The sequence below is a fragment of the Macrobrachium nipponense genome, chromosome 13, assembly GCF_015104395.2.
Source record: "Macrobrachium nipponense isolate FS-2020 chromosome 13, ASM1510439v2, whole genome shotgun sequence".
Taxonomy (NCBI): Eukaryota; Metazoa; Arthropoda; class Malacostraca; order Decapoda; family Palaemonidae; genus Macrobrachium; species Macrobrachium nipponense.
In genome coordinates, this window is record NC_087206.1 from 77770744 (window position 1) to 77784244 (window position 13501).

General features: G+C 34.0%; 2 long non-coding RNA genes across 2 annotated transcripts; one reads left to right on the forward strand and one right to left on the reverse strand.

Annotated features, from left to right (window-relative positions):
• Window positions 1-1106: 1106 nt before the first annotated feature.
• On the reverse strand, window positions 1107-4596 carry LOC135225503 (uncharacterized). Its single transcript, XR_010317014.1, has 3 exons — window positions 4429-4596; window positions 3674-3791; window positions 1107-2253 (listed from the first exon to the last, which is right to left on the reverse strand). It is a non-coding gene; the product is annotated as an uncharacterized LOC135225503 (long non-coding RNA).
• A 4986-nt stretch (window positions 4597-9582) lies between these two features.
• On the forward strand, window positions 9583-13200 carry LOC135225504 (uncharacterized). The gene is made up of 3 exons (XR_010317015.1): window positions 9583-9786; window positions 11278-11366; window positions 11620-13200. It is a non-coding gene; the product is annotated as an uncharacterized LOC135225504 (long non-coding RNA).
• The last annotated feature ends 301 nt before the right edge of the window (window positions 13201-13501 follow it).

Here is a 13501-nt window from a genome sequence, read left to right on the forward strand (position 1 = left end):
TCTTTTAAAAACTAATTAACTCTACCAAGTAAAATCATGTCACAAAAATCTTACGCTTTTGATATATTTTCTTAATCGATATATTGACCAAAGATAGTTCTCCAAAGATTGGCTAAATAGAGAAGTTTACGGGAGCCCTACAATAGTACGTGGTATATTTTCATAATCCATAATGATTCTGCAAAGATTGGCTAAATAGGAGATATGTTTACAGGATCCATACAACAGAATAGTATGTGAACTTCCAATGTGACTATGCATTTTCCCTTAAATCAATCTTATAAGCTACTGTATCACACAATAGGTCTATGTTGAACAAATTAAGAAATTCGCTTTTAGCGCCCAACCATTTCGAGTCTATAATGATCTTATGTACTACTGTATCAGGTTATGTATTGGTGTCAGTCAATTAGGTCCACATGGACAGGTTTGTGGTTCCAGGGAACATTGACCCTTTCAGCCATAAAGAGAATAGCATTAGGTTTGGGTAACTAAACTTTTACTTAAATTTTCTTTATCCATAAAATATGAAGCAACGCATCTTCGATAACCTTTAGACGACCTTAGCTTTGGCTGAACTTTACAGCAGTTTTCATTAAGACCAAGACTAGGACTATACAGAGGGAAGAGCCGTAGTATTGATATCGCGAACGATTGTTTCACAAGTAAATAATCAGTTACGGATATATCGCCTGGAGAGTCCTTTTGAAGGTTACACCCTTTTATTGTTCCAGTCACCTTTTATATTGTCCCAACTAATGTAAAAACCAAAGTTTACTTTCCACCTACTTTCAGATTAGCTTAAATGGTTGGATTAATTATATGAATGGATTTATTATAATCATACAAAAGTCACCTTCCTAAGCTTCCTTTTCAACAAAAACCAGTCCTTCGCTCCTAAGCAAGAGCAAACTTTTGAATGTTGGTTCGTCCCATCGAACACCGGGTGTATCTTTCTATCAAGTGCTTGCTATTTTACTGCTCGATATCCCATACTTGGACATTTGATTTTATACAAGAATCTCCGGCAATTATCAAGACTTCTTCTAAACTAAAAGGATTTTATATAAGTTAACAATCAATAGCAAAGGAAATTAAAATTCTCATGCTTCATATCTGGTTAACATTAAGATTCAGCATTTGTTAAAGCAGTTAGCTAGTTACATATATAAAGTTAATTGTAACTGCAACAATACTTGGATTTTGTTTAAAACACTAAATTTTCAGTCCTTTACCACAATTTCAAGCTATCAAATATCCTAATCATACAAACATTAAACAGTTTTTCTAAAGAGAAAAGAAAATCATAAGTTTCAGGTATTAAAAAAGGAAAACACCTTAAATATATCCTTCAAATAATATTACTTAGCGAAATATTACGAAGTGATGGTGGCATTTAAGGCTGAACTTCAGTTATTAAAATTCAAGATAAGCCACTATGAATCTCCTCCAAGTGCTGTCATACCAGTTTTACTTTTAACTATTTTCCCCTGGGCAAGGTCAGCAGTGTAAAAAGTGCTTTATATAAACCACTGGATTATTAAGTTTAATTTAGTCTTAGTCAAGGTAAACATTCAAAACTTAAGTTAATTTATTCAAAATTTATGACACTGATTTTATACTAAATTTAATTTGGTCAAGGTAAACATTAAAAATTTTTAATTTACTCAAAATTTATGGCAATAAAACTAGACTAGTTGGCATTTTCTATTATCGACTAGCATTTTCTATGATTGACAGGTAAGTTATTAAATTAAATATTTTTCTAAATTTATATCTTGGAAACTTCAAATTTATATTCTTTGAAATTCATATTTAGGAAAGTTAAAAATTATGCATTATCTAACACAAACTCCCTACCACCACCGTTGAACCTTCAAATACACAACTTAAGCCATGTAATGGAACATATCAAGTTACGCCAGGTTGCATCCTCACCTCATTTAAAAGCTACAGAGTAAAAGCAACACAAGAGTTGACAGTTTGTTTGCATGGAGTTTTTACGTTGCATGGAACCAGTGGTTATTCAGCAACGGGACCAATGGCTTTACGCGACTTCCGAACCACGTCGAGAGCGAACTTTATCACCAGAAATACACATCTCTAACCCCTCAATCTAATGCCAAAGAATCGAACTTGCGATCACCGAGGTGGCAGGCAAAGACCATACCAACCACGCCACTGAGGAGCTGAGGAGTTCTCGAGTAACAGAAGTATCGTTTGCAAACTTAACTCTGTACCAGTAATCTTTTCCTGTAAGGAGAAAACAGCGGTAGAAATTTTTGCTGTAATAAACTTTTATTAAAGTTACCTAATAAATTCAATAAAATTTTTAACTGATGAACAAACTTTCAAAATTAATTAAATTTCCACTTATCATATTATTGTAGCGATAAACTTATGAAAGTAAAATAAAGTTTTAACTTCAATGATTGGCCGATTAATGAACATTTACTATATAAAATTTTAACCTTTAAATATTGTAACAATTTCAAAGATAATTAAATTAGAATAAAGTTTTAACTTCGACGACCGAGCCTTTTAAACTAATTTTCTCACATACAACCCTATCACTTACATTAAGACTATGACCAGAATAGAGGAAAAAAAACTGTTCTAAAACAGAAAAATACCAGGTGGTTTCCCGGAGTACCAACGAGAGAAATTACCTCCGAAACTACCCATATAAAAGGCAGAGACGCCAGAGATGCCAAGCTTACAAAAGCCCAATTTGCCTGGGAGGGTAAATAAAGTCACGACATAATCGGGTATTAGTCTCCTAAGACTATTAGTTTACCTCAAAATTACCAGCATAAAGAGTCATCCTTGTTGGTATAGGTTTAAAATTTTTTACAATTTTCTGTATTGCATAGTCCAAGTGAAAATGTCTGCTTATTGCATCACTGGAATTATCGCCTATTCAAATAAGCTTTAGACTACTGTCAACATTTTAAAATTTATATTACGTCGACAACTGAGCAAATGGAAACTAATTTACCCTAACTTTGAATTATTAGATTTGACAAAAATAAAAAATTTAAACGATCAGATTGGAAACTCCTACCCAATAACAAAATTTTACGTTAAATCCTAGCATTTAATCCGAAGCAATAACAAAAACTTGCTTTGAAATTCCTGAAGAGTTAGTCTTTTAAAATTACTAAAGATAAACTAAATTATAGCTAACTTAGGAAGTTAATATCTTAAAAATTAAAGAAAATTGGTTAACCTTAAATTATTTTTAATCTCAAAAAATTTACATGCTTATGTTAAATTTACAAACCAAAATATATTTTGACAATGTTAAAAGTAAATCCAAGTAATACTTATTCAAAATATGATTTTACGTTAAATTTGCTTGAAAATTAAAAATATTTATGATGAAATGCCTACAACAAACTTCAAAAACCCACAAAAAACCTCTAGGATTCCATAAAAGCAGTTACGTTACATAGCTTTTTTAAACTTAAATAATATTTGCTAGGTACGTTAACTAGTCAGTTTTTTTTAACAGAAGATATACTAGGTACGTAAAAAATAAAAGAAAATCTAACCATACACCTTTCCATAGATCCTAAGACCTAGGGAAAAGGCATATGTGAGGGTGCCTCCACCCCTACAGAGGCTCCGCCCCTGTAGGGGTGAAGAAAAAAAGTTTTATGACAAAATGTACCTTCCATGAAGACTTCCTTCTTACGTAGCTGGAGAAAACTTATCCTGGCTTGACTTAAGACTTGGTTATTTCTCACAAGAGTAGTCCGTTTCAAAAACAATTGAGTCTTCACCAAAACCTGGAAGCAATGTTAACATCTTAATATCGCACTAAGTGGATTCGCTTTCATGAAGTAAAAAATATAAGCAGTCATACATTAAAGAGACTAAAGACAGATAAAAGAACTGAGAAACGGTTATACACTCAAACCATGCAATATTTAAAGTACAAATCACATTCAACCTCAAGTACAGTACATTACAGATTAATACTATCCTTAAAGACAAACTGAACTTCATGGACGACAGACCTCCAGATTCTAGAAAATATTAAGTTTGCAGCACAGATAACCCATAGTCAACTTTTTGAGTCATGTACCCTAAGAGTGAACAAACGCCGAACAAGGACTACTGCTATGCGATAACTGAAGCTACAAGCATATCAAGACCCTAGAATTAAAAACTACTTTTTTCGTCTAGCAGGACTAATAACAATTGACTGTATAGCAATATATTACGGAAAAACAGGTCTGGTAATATTTGATTTTATAGTTTAAAATGAAATATGAAAAGATCGTAACTTAATAAAATATTATTGCAAGAGATTATTCATAGGCTAATAACAAGTCATGAACTATTATGCATGGGAACAAACGTCACTGCAGTCACGAAATTCTAGAAACTTATGAGAAAAAAATAAAGAAAAAAAAACTTAGCCTTTGCAGAGAAGAGCAGACCCCACAAATTCCATTACGTAGAAAATCTTCCAACCACAGATTTCCAAGTTTTCTACACCTCAAATACTGGATTCGTAATCAACGAGCAAAATATAACTACGCCACCTAGTTATTCCCGACGACGAATTCTGTTATCGTAGGCTTAGGACCCTCTCGACGAAAAACACCACCCCCAGTCCCCACCCCCAACCCCCGCTGATGATGTCATCATCAAGGACCATGGAGTCACTTCTCTTTCAACTGAGACGATTTACGAGAACGATAACAGAGTCCTTGTTTTTTTCTTCTAAGGGGAAACTAAAACTTCTGCTGATGCATTAACAATAATAAATGTTTTACTCTGCGTTTCATGACTTTTCTGTTGTTTGTTAAAATTGGCTTCTGTGTATTTGTATATATTCCATGACCTGAAATAGAGGATATTATTATTATTATTATTATTATTATTATTATTATTATTATTATTATTATTATTATTCATTATTATTATTATTATTATTAATTATTATTATAAAACTTTCATTAATAATTTCCCGAACAAAAGAATGATAATTCTTTGTTTTATTAAGGAACTTGTCAGGATGTAAAAGTCAATTAAATGACTTGGTATTACAATAAAAAGGAATATACTACAAATACCAAATGAAAGTTTACTTCAGCAATTTTGAGCAATTTTAATCGTCATAATGACACACACACACACACACTCACACCCACACCCACAAACCGAATTATCCTGTGAGCCTATAAACAGTACAGTTGGTAATGATGCTTTGTCTAGATTCCTTGTCTCATTGTTACTGTCGTTTGTTGGCACAATTTCAAAGTCGCATATCGTAAATTCACAGAATTTACGATATGTGCCTTTGAAAATCACAGAACTTGCGATATTTGCCTTTGAAATTCACAGAACTTACGATATTTACCTTTGAAATTCACAGAACTTACGATATTTACCTTTGAAATTCACAGAACTTACGACATTTGCCTTTAAAATTCACAGAATTTACGATATGTGCATTTGAAATTCATAGAATTTACGATATGTGCATTTGAAATTCACAGAATTTACGATATGTGCATTTGAAAATCACAGAATTTAAGATATACACCTTTGAATTTTACAGAATTTACGATATGCGCCTCTGAAATTCACAGAATTTACGGTATATGCCTTTAAATTCACAAAATTTACTATATGCACCTTTGAATTTCACAGAATTTACGTCATGTGACTTTGAAATTCACAGAATTTGGTTAAAAACTTGCAAAAATGTAAGCTTACACACATTGAAATTAGGGTTAGTTTCGATGTAACTACTATGAGATTCAGGGCCTCTGTAACACGGTTTTTTGGACTTTGCTCCTTGTCAAAGCATCGGATGTAGCTGAAAGTTGACATATGTATATTTTACAACCACACACAAATTTTGTCAGCATAGTTTTAATTTTTATAGAGTAAAAATTATCTAGCCGACGCATGGCCAATGATTACGAGCCAAGAGTCGAAAAACATTCATTAAGTAAGCAAAGTATAACACTTTTTGATGAAATGTTGCGCCCCCTATCCACTAGACAGAAACCCATTCACCTTGTTCCATCGGCTCTGAAACCCAAAGACTTTATGAATGGCGGAACGATACATAGATGTGGGTGGGGTATCTGTGCTAGCGTAGTAATATTACTGTAGCAGTAGTGCCGCAACAGTATAGCAGTAATATACATCAATTAAACGTTTAGGCCAACTGCTGGGATCCTTGAGGATCATTTAGCACTTCTTACAACTACTCGAGAAATGAGTTTTTATAGCCAGAAGTTAAATTTTCAAATCCAACAATGCCCATGATAGCCTTCAGTGTTATCCTGAATTATAACGAGGCCAAAGTGGGTGGAGCCTCACGAAATTATCATTCTGACGATAATTATTAGTGAAGGTTTAAAGCCAAAATACGGTACCGGCTATTTTTTTTTCAGTAAATAGGTAGATAGCCAATAAATAAAAATTGCATGACATTGGATATAGCAGTTATCAAATCAAGCTTGTCTACTATGTTTTTGAAAATTACCATCTATTCCCTACATCTTGTCAATCTGATTGTGACCTATAAAGCAGACTGTAATTTCTTAGGAAACTTATTTTGGGAGTTAGACTAATAATCGAAGTGTTTTTGTATTTATTAACATATTTTGTTGGTTTGTTCATTATAACAATTATCAGTGGAGAGGTTCAGAGTTCATAAAGGTGCACTGCTTTGCTTGTATTTAAATTTGTTTGTCATTGTTGCCAGAGGTATAGCCTTTGTTACGTATAGCCAATCATCCATCGAGAAAGAGGGAAGAAATGCTGTCATAAGTTACGTAACGAGTGCGTTCGAAACCTTTTCTCTGAGTAAGTTGGCTCGTCTTCAAAAAAAGTCACTTTTACATTGTAAGTACCAAATTTATTCAACCTACGTAATGCAGAATACAGTCAAAATTTATGTGTAGATATAATGCGTATTCTGAATAAGCGTTATATTTATGAAATGCATAGATGAAAAGTTATTGCGAAAAAAACGTGTTACAGAGGCCCTGAATCTCATAGTAGGTGGTTCACTTGCGTACCTGCCTGTTGTGACGTTCTAGATTTTTTGAAATATAAACTAGATAAATATGTTTTTAATTTACCGGTTAGTGTCCTTTTACAGTTGATTAGACTTTGCGCAGTAGAAACTTGCTTTATTTCTAATTGGTTCAGTTATGTTGACGTTATATTTATTTATTTGGAAAATTCACTTGGACATAGATCTTGCACTAACACAATTGAATGGATTGGTAGCTACCTTCGATCCAATTTACTGTTAAGAAGGAAGAAAATAAGACTGCAGCTTTCTTGGTTGTGAAAGTGATTAGAAAGAACACTAAAGTATAAAATACGTCGAAAAGGTAGCAACGATAATTTGATTATCAGTGCGAGATCTTCCATTATCAATAAGTAAAGCAGTTAGCAATAAGATCTGTGTTCCTAAGAGCTCTTCATCCAGCCAGCTCTGAATTCATTGATGCCGAGATAGGTTATTTATATAGATTTGGTCTTAAGCACAATTTTACTCAACATGATATAGATGAGTGTTTCTCGCCAGTCAAAAAATCTGTTTACTCCACTAGTTGAAATAGGAATTTTAATAGCAATATATTGTGTTTGCCATAGAATGCCAGCCTTCGATCATCTTATACACCCACTTGAATGACTAAATTTAACTGCAATGCCATTGGCAGGTCTAATAAGAGGCAGCCCTATATACGACATCGGGGTAGTGTACAAAATTCCTTGTGGATACAATAAATTTTATATTAGACAATTAGCAAAAACTGTTGAGAAACGGATTGTACAGAGAAAAAGTGCCATTAGTAAACCTGCTAGAGTTTGGTTTTATACAATTCATTGGTCTTAGGCTTGTTCAGAAGCAGTAATTTTACCGAGAGAAATCTAATAGAAACAGCATGTATCCAATGAAGCGAAAACAATAACTCTAATGGCAGCATAGGTTTATTCAAGACAGACCCGCTCTTTCTACATGTCATTGAAAAACCAGTACAAATTATGTAATATATATTGACTTATAGGCATTCACTCAATAACCTACTTAGCTTCATTGGAGTGTTAACCTTCTCTGACGGATGAGCTATGGTTTAGACGATTTATATTTTATAATATTATTATTGTGAAGCTCATATTGTATGACATGTCCCATGAAGGGAAATGAACGCCACTTGAACTACCCTATGGATATTTATTCCTGTTTTGACTTCTCTGTGCCCTAATGACGTTTTGTAAGTCCTCTGCTAGTTCATAGCCCTTGCACAGGAAGCAATTGTCCTTGAGTAGGGAAATCCCGATGTGGACGCAGATCTATTCGTTTTCTGAATAAACTGCCATTTTTCCTGGTAGATCACTGCAAAGGTTTTTTGTATGGATGGTCATGTACCCCAGACTCTCCTTTATTGTCGATTGTCGATTGCAGTATTCGTAACAAACTTAGTTTTTCTTCACGGTATTATATTGGAGTACAATATTAAATGCATAGTTTCTGTTGTTTAGATCAGTAAGCAACTTTTGGAGGCATTTTTTTTCATTAAAAGCTAAAAAAAAGTGGCATATACCTTGTAGCACCGTGTATTCCCGTCATTAACGAATTTAGATTTCCTTGGTTAGGTGCAGCCCTATATACTGCAAAGCTATAGCTTTTAACTGAGTAAAGGGGATCGACACAAGACTATAGCTGCAGATGGTTTCAAGTTACGTGAGACAAGATGGACTTCAAATGTTTGGTATTATAAGAGTGTGGTTTTGACAATTAATATGGAGTAACCCGTATGATTCTCCGAGTGTCTTTGCTAATGTATGATTGTGTGAAACGAATCTGCGAGTCTAACAGAACTCCTTCAGTAGAATGAGACCAGATAAGAAGCCTAGAGTAAGTAAGTAACAGATAAGATAATAGAAAATAAAGGATAACATAAGCATCCCATCCTCGTGTATATTACGTTCTATAAAAAATACTTTACGGAGAAATCTTTAGCTTTCAGAAATGTCCACACACACCTAAAGGTTTTCATCCTATTTTTCGGTAATTAAATAGCTCTGTCAATTTTTCCAGTTTTATCAAAGAACCTCGTTGTCATTTTCATTTGATTTTTCGTTAATTAAATAATTTTTTTCCATGATTCCAGTTTTATCAAAGAACCTACCTCGTAGTCATTTTCATTCTATTTTTCCTTAATTAAATAATTTGTCCCTATTTTCGGTAATAAAATAGTTGTGTCAATTTTTCCAGTTTTATCAAAGAACCTGGTAGTTATTTTCCTTCTATTTTTTCGTTAATTAAATAATTTTTTCCATGTTCCAGTTTTATCAAAGAACCTCGTAGTCACTTTCATTCTATTTTTCGTTAATTGAATCATTTGCCCCTATAATTCCAGTTTTATCAAAGTACCGGGACGTATTATAGAATAAATAATCAAATACCAGGCGCTAAAGGATCATTGAACCGTATTTAGTTTCCCCGTCAACAAAAACAGAGGAAGTGTTTCTCTCTTCTTCGTGATCCTTGGCTGGAAATGGAGAGTCAACGAGGATAAGAGGATTGAAATTAAACACTTTACAACTAACCTCGCGTTTCTCATAGTGTGACTCTTACGTGTTCGGTGTATCGTTTGATACAGATACATTTGTTTCGTAGACCATATCTTCTTTGTTAGAGAAGAAACTACTGCTCGCTGTGTGGCAGTCTTCCGTCGTGGGAATTGCGAAGTGGTGTTTGTTATCCAGAGAGGTCGACGTGAAGCTATTGTAATGGTATCCATCCATCTTCGATGATGTTAAGTTTGAAAATTAATTATAGTTTCATTTATTGTTTATTATTGTGTGTCAAAGTTTGGCGTTGGTGTTTGTTGAAATTTTAAGTGAATTTTGTTTTAACGTTTTTCTTATTTTTACTTAACGTGAATTGTTAGAACTTTGCTAAAGCCGCTAGTTTTAATTTTACTAAAATTACGTGGTTTCCTTTTGGTAGATCTAGGGTACCTATCCGCGGCGGCCCAGACTATGGCAGTTGCGGTTTTTCTAAGCAGTTTTACCTATTGAACAAGAATTTTAAGTAATATTTATTCGGACGACTGTAACCCCCAGGGGCCAGTACTAAACATGGCGAAATAAATTGGACGCCCCACTCCCTAGTGGATGTCGTATCCGTGGTCAAGTTTCTTGCAGGGCAATTCTAAAGAATAGTTCCGCACGGACTGCAAGGAACGTAACCGGGGCTACGACATCCATTAGGGACTGGGGCGTCCAATGTATTCGCAATGTTTAGTACTGGCCCCTGGGGGTTTCAGTCGTCCGAATAAATATTACTTTAAATTCTTGTTCAGTAAGTAAAATAACACATGAAAAAGTCAATTGCCATAGTCTAGGCCTCCGCGGATTGCTTTTGTAGAAATACCGCTTCGAATTTTGCTTAGACTAAATGTTTCTTGCTTTCCGTGCACTTTCGGTTGCTTTTGTAGAAATATCGCTTCGAATTTTGCTTAGACTAAATGTTTCTTGCTTTCCGTGCACTTTCGGTTGCTTTTGTAGAAATACCGCTTCAAATTTTGCTTAGACTAAATGTTTCTTGCTTTCCGTGCACTTTCGGTTGCTTTTGTAGAAATATCGCTTCGAATTTTGCTTAGACTAAATGTTTCTTGCTTTCCGTGCACTTTCGGTTGCTTTTGTAGAAATACCGCTTCGAATTTTGCTTAGACTAAATGTTTCTTGCTTTCCGTGCACTTTCGGTTGCTTTTGTAGAAATATCGCTTCGAATTTTGCTTAGACTAAATGTTTCTTGCTTTCCGTGCACTTTCGGTGTCTGTAGTGTTGCGACTTTTTCTTTCCGTGCACCTTGACTGTCCGTGCACTGTGGTGACTTTGCTTTCTTTCCGTGCACCTTGTGATGAGTGGCCATGCACATTGTGGTGACTGTCAGTGCACTGTGACTTTGCTTTCTTTCCGTGCACATTGTGGTGAGTGTCTGTGCATATTGTGGACTGTCCATGCACTGTGGCGACTTTGTTTTCTTTCCGTGCACCTTATGGCGACTGTCGGCGCATTTGTGTGGCGACTTTGCTTGCCTTCCGACCAGTTTATGATTACTTTATTTATCTGTTTAATGTTTGTTTTCCTGCACTATTCGTACTCTTATCACTTTCCCCCCATCATTGTTACAACCTAACTGTTCAGTCTTGGAATACAGTAAATATTTAGACTTCTGAATCTTGGGTTTCACGTACCTGTAATCATTAAATCTTTCAGGGTCTCTTTCAGGGGAAATTAGTTCAGACTACTATCCCGCCATGGATTGGATTCTAGTATGAACTAGGTGGTTCTGATGCTCCACGAAGGTTAGTGCGGGTATTTTGATATTTAAACTTAATTTATCTTAATTTACAGCAATTTTACCTAAATTTAATATTTTATAAAATTAGACTTTTTGCCTAAATTTTTAGTGTTTTTAATATCTTACTTAAAATTTTACTCTAAGCCTGTAACTTAATTTAGTCTTTAAATTAATTTTTAATATTTTTGCTTAGTTTTATACTTTAAACCTGTAACAAATTAACTTAGCCGTTCAAATTCCTTTATTAATATTTCCAGATGCCAGTGAATCCGGGTTTTAAGGGACCAGTCAAAATTTCGCCTATTGTGAGATAAAGCACAGTGAAAACCCCTGAACTCGGATAACTTATGTACCTGCACAAGTGGAGAAATTAATTCTTGCCCAAGAAGATTGGTTCAAGGCAGAGGTGAGGGTTATCAGTGTTAACCTTTGAATCTGCCTAACAATCTCCTCTTCGCCTCCACCCCTACAGGGGCGGTGCCCCTGATAGGGGTGGAGGGCCCTTCCATATTCTATTTCAGTTAATCTTAAGACTTATGGATAGGTGTATGTGAGGTTTTTATACCTGTTTTTGCGTTTAATGTAATTGTATTTGACTTGGTCCTTTATCAATAACGGACCTGTAAGACCGTTTTTAATTATTTAACGTGATTGCTTAATTTTAAATCTTAAATTAGTGTTAGATTTTAGAATTTATATTAAAACCTATTTTTTCCTTATTCCTAAAACATCACTTAATTGGTCTAGATTTCAAAATAGTCATACTCTTCAAAATAGTTACATTACTATTTATAAGCGGTGACTTAAATGCTTTTTCAACCGAATTTAGTCTTAAAATTTTCAAAAGTTTTGTATATTTAAAAGTTAACGTAAATGCTTTGTAACTTTTAGGTACTTTTATTTTAAAATCAATTTTATAAGTAACGTAATTGCCTTAATTACAATTACAACTTTCATTTTCAACTTAATCTTAACTCAAATTTGTAAACTACGTAACTAAACTTATTCATTGAAGTTCACCCATAAGTTTGCTGCAAATATTTTTACATGGAAAATTTTGAATTTTGATTCAATCCTGTTGTTAGAAGTTTCTTTGGTCTGTACAGTAAGGACGTTGTATGCTGTGGCATAAATGTTAGTTTCCATTGTATTCAACTTCAGTTGATTATTAAACTTATGTAAGTTTATAGCCCTGTTTATAGTTCAATTTCAAACTTCTTAATTACCTTAAATTTCAGTTTTGAACCATTGTAAATTAATTTATAACTCCTACTGTTTATAGCTCCAGTTTGTAATAACTTCAGTTTTGAAATAATTTGTATAGCTAAATTTTGTTCAAATTTGTAAAATATCATTGGTGGAGACTTAAAATCATAAAAAAAAAAAAAGTTCAAATAAAATATACAAACCCCTATTTAACTAAATGTTTCTACTTCAGTGCTGTTACTGAAGGTTTTTATTTGGGTATCCGACCTGTTTAAGAGCACTGGTTTGGCGGTTTTATTTTGGAAAGTTGTATTATAAGTGTATTTATCTTTAAAAGAAAGTAAGGTTCGGATCTCTTATAAAATTTGTTCAACGAAGTTTGTCCGTTGAACTATATTTGTCATTGTATTGCCCGTGCAACATTTTCTGCAGCTTTTTCTTTTTGCAGGACAGGTTTGCTGAAAACTAATTAAGGCAATTTAAGTATGTTCATGTTGTTGAATTTTTGGTTTTTTTCCCTTGTTTTAAAAACCGGTGAAATTCGACCCTGGTATTACTGAGTGCTCTGCTTTACCTCAAAAGGTTCAGTGCCACCTCGGTGGCAGCTAGTTTTGATTCTCGGGCATTTCATTGAGGGGTGAGAGATGTGTATTTCTGGGGATAGAAGTCCACTCTCGACGTGGTTCGGAAGTCGATTAAAGCCGTTGGTCCCGTTGCTGAATAACCACGGATTCGATCCAACGTAAAAACGCCATACAAACAACCTCCAAGGTTCATGAGAGTAGTGGTTCACGTGTAATTGGTTGTCATTTCAAACTTCTTTGAGTGAAATTAATATTTTGCTTTGCATTACTTTATTCTATAAATGTAATTGATGGGTCACATGATTATAATTACTGAGACTAAAACTCTCAATGGCTTTTACAGCAATTT